Source organism: Strongylocentrotus purpuratus, unplaced genomic scaffold (genome assembly GCF_000002235.5).
Source record: "Strongylocentrotus purpuratus isolate Spur 01 unplaced genomic scaffold, Spur_5.0 spur5_contig_844, whole genome shotgun sequence".
Classification (NCBI taxonomy): domain Eukaryota; kingdom Metazoa; phylum Echinodermata; class Echinoidea; order Camarodonta; family Strongylocentrotidae; genus Strongylocentrotus; species Strongylocentrotus purpuratus.
In genome coordinates, this window is record NW_022145551.1 from 2,340,495 (window position 1) to 2,350,436 (window position 9,942).

The window sequence follows — 9,942 nt, forward strand, 5'->3', positions numbered from 1 at the left end:
TTGTGTTAGTGTCGGGGTTGTGGTGGTCAGTGTTATAATGGCAGTCAGGAATCCTAAGAAAAGGCGCATTTCAAGAGTACATCACCTGACGCTTGGTAAGTCCGGATCCGCGACCACGTGACACATCACATGACACTGTGATGCATGGTCACCGACGCTGCAATCATAGTTCTAATCGATCCAAAAATTGGGCCTTCGGGCCATCGGCATTTCGACTGGGTCGATTGATATTTTTCGACACTCGGAAGCTACTATAGAAGGGGGAGAAGGAAATAGAAATAGACTGATGGATTCTTTTAGAGAAGGACATTTAGGCCAACTGTGATTGAAGAAAGAAGGGAGAGAAATTGGACGCGTATATAGCAAAAAGGTTGCAAATATGTAGGAAGTGAGGAGGAGGGAAAGAAAAAGGAGAAGCGGAGAGAGGGAGAGACAGAAAAGGGAGAAGATGGGGAATTATACAAGAATAAGATAAGGGAAACGAACTAAGGATATACAAGTACTCAGTTAGATATTAATGACAATGTGGTGAAGGGAAGGTGTGGAAGTAGAGTACTTAAAGTAAGAGAGAGAGGGGGCTGATATAGATAGAGAGAGAGAGAGAGAGAGAGAGAGAGAGACGTGGAGACAGAGAGAGAGAGAGAGAGAGAGAGAGTGTGTGTGTGAGAGAGAGAAAGAGAGAGAGAGAGAGAGAGAGAGAGAGAGAGAATGGATTTTTAAAAGAAATTAATGGAAAAATAGAGTCAGCGTTATTACGTAATAAGAAGGGCGCGGCGGATGCAAGGCCAGAGCTTGTACAGAGCACGAAGATAAAAGGTGTGACCAAAATACATTTATTAGAAGTCTTCGAGCTCTTCTAACAAGCAGACGACGATTTCCTTACCAAAAGTATCGGTTACTAATACCGATAATGCGTTCAGATCTACTGTAGATGCGTGCTCAATGCCTGATACGTTCACTTCCTACTCTCTACACTGCTCTAAATAAACACGAATGGAAATGCACCCTTTACGAGTCATTTAATTTGTCAATTCGTCTTGAGGGCGAAAATATAGTTAAAATCAACTCTAAAATTAGTAATTCAGATCCCTTTTTTGGAGTGGATTCGGCTATGATTTTGAGTGGGTTCAAACTCAAACGGACTTAATCCTAAACGAGTGCATTTCCACTCCACTGTATTACAACATGTACAATCTCACATTGCCACCTTTTTTAGCGTAACAGGAGTGATTTTGTCGGTCACAATCGGCATTTTCTTCCAAGATCAATTCTCCCAATCAATCACTTCTTTCCAACTCAAACTTCATTGTGTTATGATACCAGGCTTCTTCTCTCCGTGCGGCCTTCAAGTAATTACATTTTACATATTTCTTATCGATTTCAATTTTGATTTCACCCAACATCTCTCAATCTCATGACATGGATACGAAGTCAAGAAAAGTATTCTAGTTTCTTCGCCACTTTGAACCCCGAAGATGAAGATTTTGTCCAGGCCAGACATACGAGGTGGGAGCACTGTGACAAATTGATGAAGACTCTTGAATCTCATAGTTCAGTAGGTAGAACAGTGATCTCGTACTCCGGTGACCCGGATTCGAAACCAAGGCGATGCGCTATTGCCCTTCGGTAAGGCATTAATCCTCATTACCAGGTCTTTCGGAGAGGACCTAAAGCCGTCGGTCTTCTGGTTGGCTACTATTGAAAGCATTTATGCTTTCTTAGCAGTCAGTTAAAATAACCACGACTACTACTACTACTACTACTACTACTACTACTACTACTACTACTACTACAAGGTTCTAGGTTTGACCCTCCCTCGATGCACCCTTAGCCAATGTGGTATTTCCCCCACAGTTGTTCCCCTCTGCAGGTGTAGATGGGTACCTGACAATGCTGGGTCGATAATTCTTTGAAAAACGGAGCCGATTTGAAAATTATTTTCAGACCCAAAACTACTTTGAATTATTAGGCTTTTAGGTGATCCGCAAGATTGAACTTTTGAGCATACATCTATACATTCTTGTTCGCATCCATCTTCTCTCCAATATGAACACAAAGTGCGAACAGTGAACTCCTTTGCTATATAAATTCCGAGGGGCACAACAGAAGAAGAACGTGACCTAAAAGCGAACATGTAAATGTCTGGTCCCCCTCTCAGCCCTTCTCCCGGGTTGTGGTTTGAGAGTTCAAATCGATCCCAAGACTCGCATGACTCCACGTCTTCGAGATGAGAGTAGATTTTGGTAAATTATCCGGTATGAATCGAATGCCATGCAGTCGCGAAAGAAAATAAATAGTCCGTTAATGAGTTGAAGTCAAGCAAATCGAATGGAAACAATAAGTAATGAAACAGTTTTCAATACAATATCAAAACATTGAGACGTGGTAGAGGAAAGGTTTTTGTTTAATAAATTCTAAGAAAACAGTAGAGGGAAATATGATAAAAGCCACAACCGATAAAGGCATACTGTAACTTGTAAAGCGCTTAAGAAGAAAAAAGATATTGCTTTGTTGTTTATACTCATTGACTACTGAATCCCTTCAACCCCATATAGGTATGATCCACCCATTTTGACATATTGTTACTACAGTGCAAAATAAATGTTTCAATTATACAGAGTAATTCATACAGTGTTACTACATTGGATAGTGTTGATACAGTGCAAGATGTTCACAGGGGCACTAGATGAAAGGTTATGGGTATGTTGTTATTCAAAGAAAAAAATCGTACTACTGATATAAATCTTCATCTGTCTCTTAAAATGATTTGTTCTGTCTATAATATCATCAGCTGAGCCTCCCTGAGACATCGATCTACTGCAGATTCACTGGAAGAAGATTGTAGAGCAGTATTTAAGATAGAGAGAGGTTCAAAAGATGAGACATGGCCCATTTGACCCCGTACCCCAAGCACCACGCGTTTGTGATAAACGCTTTATCGATACGGCGGCTCCTCGAATACAGATTGACTTACTTTCGTTTCTCACCATTCTCCGTCTGTCTATCTTTCGTTTTTTTTCTCTGCCTGTCCGTCTGTCTGTCTGTCTGTCTGTCTATATGTCTCTCTTTCTGTCTTTCTGTCTCAGTCTGTCTGTCTCTATCTATCTATCTATCTCTCTCCAACTCTCTCTTTGCCCCTTTTCACAGTTTCTTTCCCTGCGTCAGCCGTCATATGTAGTTTAGTCGTTGTTTCTTCTTCTCTCTCTCTCTCTCTCTCTCTCTCTCTCTCTCTCTCTGTGTGTGTCTCTCTCTGTGTCTCTCTTTCTTTCTCTCTCTCCCTCTCTCTCTTTCTGTCTCTCTCTCTCTTCTGCCCCTATCCACATCAGAGATTCTCTCTTCAACCCTTTTTTTGTTGCCCTTTTTAAGGTTTCTGTCTCTGCGTCATGTGTTATTTATTTTTTTATTTTCGTTTCTCCCACTCTCTCTCTCTCTCTCTCTCTCTCTCTCTCTCTCTCTCTCTCTCTCTCTCTCTCCCTCCCTCTCTCTCTCTCTCTCTCTCTCTCTCTCTCTCTCTCTCTCATCCTCATCACCCCCTTATCCATTTATATTCCACCCATCCCCCATCCCTTCCGATCGTACCCTCTCCCCCATTCCCTAACGACACGTTGTTGTCTGTATGTACGGGTTCACTCTCATTGAACTTTTTGGCGCCAATTTACCATGAAACATCTTTCTTCTTTTGGACAATTCCCTTGAGGGAAACAAAAATTGCAACAGTCATGGTCTGCAGCTTAAAGTGAGATTATGATAGTCACAATGTAGCTTTTTTTTTTTTTTACATATTTCAAATCAAAATTGTTTGCATAGAAGCATATGAGGAGGCGCTATAGCTCAGTTGGAAGAGTAGTGGTCTCGTAATCCGGCGACCCGGGTTCGAAACCAAGGCAATGCGCTAGTGCCCTTTGGTAAGGCATTAATCCTTATTCCCAGGTCCCTCGGAGAGGACCTAAAGCCGTCGGTCCTCTGGTTGCTTACTAACAAGCATTTATCCCTTCTTGGCAGTCAGGTAAAATAACTACCACTAATATATTCTTTGTGTTTGCTAATCGCATTTTCTACTTTTCCTATCATAATTCATTTTCGTATTATTTAATTTCTGCCCTTCAAACCTGAGCTTATATGTCAAGTCTAAACGCTTTATATGCCACACAAATAACACAAGTAATCTTCATTGTGCCATTATATATTTAATATGGGGGATTTATACATACCAAAGGCTTCAAGACTATTATGATGTTTCCAGTTGCAAAGTTTTTCTATCCCGAGGTCAAAATGGGTTCATGGAGATAAGCAATTAATAAGAAAGAAATACAAGTAAATTAATAAATCAATAAAAGCAATGAAAAAACTAATATACAAAAAATGTATCAATAAATAATAATGAATATTTAAGGAAATTGAATATTAAATGGTAAGTTGAAGTAGACACGAACAAATATTTCAAGTCTATTTATTTCACTTTATCAAAAATATATTGAATATAATAAACAATAGTAATTATTATAGCTAAACATACAATATAGACAACATAATGTAAATGATAATAGTTATAACAGAGAATACAATTCATAGGTTTGTGTATAAATAAGGGTATTTGAATTAACATATTTACAAAAGCATATGATTACACGTTATACTTAACGAATAAGAGCAAAAAATGAATTAAAAGATAAGAGTTAATTTTAAATTTGGAATTAAAAGATAACAGCGTGGCAAACAACATGCATAATCTTCGTTAAACAAAATTTTCCCTCTGCGTGCGACCCATTTCACGCCTATTGGTACTAGCGGGAAAAATTCTTATCATGGTAATATCATGATAAGAATATATAAAGAGTTTTTTTTCTGTCCCTTTATGACGTATTGTTGACGATGTTTAAGTCCCACTCGTTAAAGCTGCTATTAAAAGTCGTCCAATTAAGACATGTTAGCCCGAATTAAGAAGCACTAATAAGGCATTGGGGAATTTAAGTATCATTTGAGGAAACAGTTGGATAACAAAGCCTTCCTTTATAATTGCTTTGACAAAGACGAAGTTTGTCGGTTAACACGCGATGAATTTCGGTTAGATAATAATACCTTTAATGTAGGAAAACCTTGATTGAACACGTTTCCGAAATTTTTCACAAAATCAACTTATAAAGGGCAGTTTCAGTATTCGTTATAATGCCCTTAGATCTCAATTTCGGATTACGTAATATCATTATGTCATTTTCATGTTATAATATGACAATAATAATAATAACAATATTTATGAAGCGCTGCATATCTGTCTCTAGAGATGTTCAAGGCGCATACAAATATTTTAAATTAATATTCAACATACTTAAAGGTAGGCGTTACTACTGCAGCTAGAAGGGATTAGACCACACAGCGAGCCATCGAGGTCACTGTGACAGGTGGCTATCTCATTAACTCAGCTCTCATTTAACATAAGAAAAAGAGGATCATGGGGGACCAAAAGGCACCGATTTGGGAAGTTTTCTATATAGAGGAGGGAGCAAGTAGCTACAAGTAGGACAGTGTGCCTTTAAGATTTAAGAAATATTAAATGTTAACTTACATTAGATGGAACTTCACGGTGCCATGATACATACACTGTGGCACAGTGTGATTATTCGTTTGCGTGCATTGTATAAAAAGAGCATTGAAACATTATTATAATATGATCCATATCACATAAATAATTAAAATTATCTTAGGTAGATTTGGTTGAAAGTCTCTGCAATCGTGTTTTGTGTGTAGCATCCTAACCTGACTCATCCTACATGTATAATCAGGCAATCACTCGTTCAGCATATCTCAGTGGTCTAGTGGATATACCTCTTTGGATTGTGAATCACATGGTTTTAGTAGGTTCGAGTCCCATCGCGGCGCCAATGTCCTTTAACAAGTTATTAAACTATTTTGCCACTCTCCACCTTCTGTAGGTGTTAAATAGATACAGATAGAGATGAATTCCTTGAATAACAATTTTTATTAAAAAGGGCCCAGTTCTCTCTATTCAAAGCCGGTTTCATAAGTATGTTGCCCGCAGCCCTCTTTCGACTCTTTTGGTGCGGAGGAAGAAATCCAATAATTTATGAGTCATGTTACAAATCACACAGTTTGGAGTTGAAACCATTCCAAAATGATGGTGGAATCTAAAAAAGCGTCTGAAATTATCTTTTTAGGGTGGATTCAACTTTGATAGCGTTAATGTCTACTCTATTAAACGAAAAGCGCTTTAATATGCCTTCCCAAAATTATTTTAAAGCCCCTCTAAAGTGTTGGGAGCCCCTAATTCGACAACAATGTGATGGCAACGTTTTACTTAAATCATATCATAATGCGAAAGAAGATTTCATTTTTGTAAGACACACTTTAAAGGTAATACAAAGTCTTGGTATGGGGTCATGAATTTAGTTCAAATGAACATATTGGAAGCATATGCGATCATATAATATTAATTGATCATTGTCGCGGTTGAAATCGAGTCTAAAGTGATGAAATTGTAAATAATCAACTTTTTATGTTGTATAGCTCCCTCTCCAGGTCAAGATATTAATTTTGCTATAACACAATGTTTCTTGACTAAAACTGACCGATTGGCTATTCCCGTTTGGAAATTATATATCACAACTACATATTCTGAGATTTTCATGGTCGCAGCTACCATTGTATTGCCGTAGGCCCTATTCGAAATTTATTAGAATTTACCGGGAGCACCGGTAAATTTTTATATTCAATTTTTCTCGAAAGCAGAAGTGTTTTAGGGACTATATTTTCTAGTGCTTATAATACATACACAAAGACATCCAAATATATAAAAAAAAAATGTAAAGAATCACTATCCAGCCAATTTTCAGAATTTCCCAAAACTTTGTATTACCTTTAAGAAGATTTACCCCAAATGTGTGTTTGAAGACAAATATTGATAAAAGAATACACAATTTTCTGTTGTACAATGACAGAAAACCTAAATTGTGTATTCTTTCATCAATAGTCAACTTCGAACATATTTGTTTTGAGCATCATTGCAGAACTGAGTCGTAAATGACATACTCTTTTACAGTATGATACAATTTAATTAAAATGTTGCCATCACATTTGTGGGGCTCCCAACACTGTAGAGGGGCTTTAAACGTCCAACGCCCCTTCCCAGTATTTAAATAATCCGTTTCCGTCAGTGCATTTACTGGAATGGGGATTAACCCAGATAAATCAAACTTAGTCATGTTCTTAAAGAAGAGAACCAAAGGAATACAGCTTATGGTATATCATGACAGAATATTTGGAATAGTGGCGCCGCGTGGGCATTATTTTGTCCTCCCAATTCTGGCCAAATCTCCGATCCCGGCACTGTCCGTCTCTTCGTGAGGTACATTACATACCAACCCCAAGGCTCCCACACGATACACAGCACGAGAAGTGGAAAATAGGGCGCCGATACTTGTTAATCGATCGCCCTCTCACCCGGCCGACCTCTTCTTTGTTTTAACTTCCACTTGTTGCGCGCAACGACGACGAACACGCACACGGGACGTCATTCCGCGTCACAAATGGCGTACGCAGACATTAATACAAGGGGGCAGGTAAAGGGGGGAGGGGGTTGCCACGACGGCGATGTGTACATTACATGGACGGCAGTTGATATCCCTAACGCTTTGCATTTGGAAACACCAATCCATCACCACATGTTGCCACTGATAAATAAGAATTGCGAAAATGATATCTATTCATTCATTATTGATTGATTGATTTATGCATTCATTCAATTCATTTACTTATTAATTTATTCATTTATTCGTTAATTTAGTTAGTTAATTAGTTAGCTAGCTAGTAATCTAATTCATGTTATTTTTACTGAGCGTGGAAGAGGGGGAGGTCTTACACCGACTAAACACTAAGTTGGTGTAGATGGGCCTTTAATAGTCACCTCCATTGATATGTCACATTCAAAGCCCCTCCCCTGCCTCTTCCTCTTCCCCCTCCTCCGGCGGTGGAGAAGTGGTTTGATCTAATAAACATAGATTTCGGGGTAGAATTCAAAACTACTTTGAGAAGACGGACTCCAACGCATGACGCTATGTGAATCGGTGAGGTATATGGGTAGAAAATCGAAATATTGGCCGGCTCGAATTTCAAGCCTTGAAGAAAATAAATTCACTCGCACGGAGATGACTTGTATTCCCGCAAAAAGAGGAAATATATTGTTGAGTTGATCTTGTATTTTGCATAATTATCCAAGGTTGAGTTTTGCCAGAAGTAAGCAAGCCCAGATTTTATTTCGTAAACAAAAATAGTATTTATTGTAATTTTAACATGCTTGAACTGTGTTCTTTACTTGTTCGGTCATAATGTATTTTTGATTAAATTCCGAGAAAAATGAAGAATGACACCGACCGTAAATAGCACTACATAATCAACTTGCAAATGATCAGAACGAAATAAGGCAAGTAAAACAAACAAATAAACAATAAACAAACAAATACAATTCAATTCATTTCACTTCAATTAGGGTTTATTGAAACATGACTGGCAAATAGATGCTGATTTTACAGTGCAAGTAAAATAGGCCTACAATATCCATACACATTGCAACACGAGAAAACATGCGAAATAGATTGAAAAGGGTACGCAAAATAGGTTACATTGATAAAATTGGACGAAAAAACATACAAACAAAAAGTCGATATCTCCGGATTGTCGTTTACGTGATAAAAAACTGTAACAAAAAAAAGTATCCCTTTATTTTCGAAGCTGTGCGCGGAAAACAGTGCCTGATTTTAAAAAGCATTTTGGAAGTGGGGCATAGAGCTAACAGCGCACGATATCAAACCGGAAATACGACAATAACCATATTTTTGGAAATTATAATCATGTTTGTTATAAGATTGTAATTGTAAAGTATCCCCTTTTCGGCGATTCTATCTTTCAAGATCCCCCCCCCCCCCGCCCGATTTAGCCAGTTATTATCATGACGATAATATCTAATGGACAGAGAGCCAAATAGGCTGTAATCATTAAGGTCTCTTTTAACTTGTTTTTGTTTGCCTGCTTAGATTTGTTCACATATTAAAGTGACTCGGTAACATTGCCTCAGATTCTGAAACAAGATCCTGGATGCAGCTCATGCTGCAATCATAATTAAAAACCTTTAGGTCAGCCAGGAATCCCATGACTTTTACAAGCCGATCGCCTGTCTGATTATCAAGATATTTATGATTGGAAATCGAAGTTTCATTTTTCATTTTACTAACGGTTTTATAACACTACATTCCTTTGGGGAAAATGAGTAAGGTAAAACCGGTCACTCAAAGATTTTAACTTTTTTGAGGCACTTCATGATCATTTAGAAGCGCAATATTTTTAGGGTTTCAATTTTACACAATGTCGCAGACATTGATAACACGTAGGGCCATGCATATCAGATTTAACATTTTTTAACGATGCGTTTAAAGCTTTACATATATACAATACATATTTAATTAATAATTACATAATATCAAATTTTCCTCGGCCTTGCTATATGTTTGCAAAATGGTGTTATTTTCCGGTGGGACCACCAGTTTGCCGCTTCACACACAGACACGCTAATTCAACCAAATCAGGTGTCGGCGAATTATAATGCAATACACATGGACACTTACTACTATGTGGTTTTAAAAGAGATTCATTCAGTGACGTAACAATGATAACTTGATCCAATAGAAATAAACATACATGAATAATTATTGTATGTAGGTCATAACGGAGGATTTTGAAGGTCATTACAAAGTCAACCTGGGAAGAGAACTAGGGGGAGGAAAAGCAAGATATTATAATCTAGATTGAATACACAATACGTTATTCCAATTGCATTCCACATCAATCCATCAAACATCTTAACATTATGAGAAATATGCTAAAAGAGGTGGGGGAAGGATGCTGGGTTTAAAATGGATATATCATTTTGTGGAA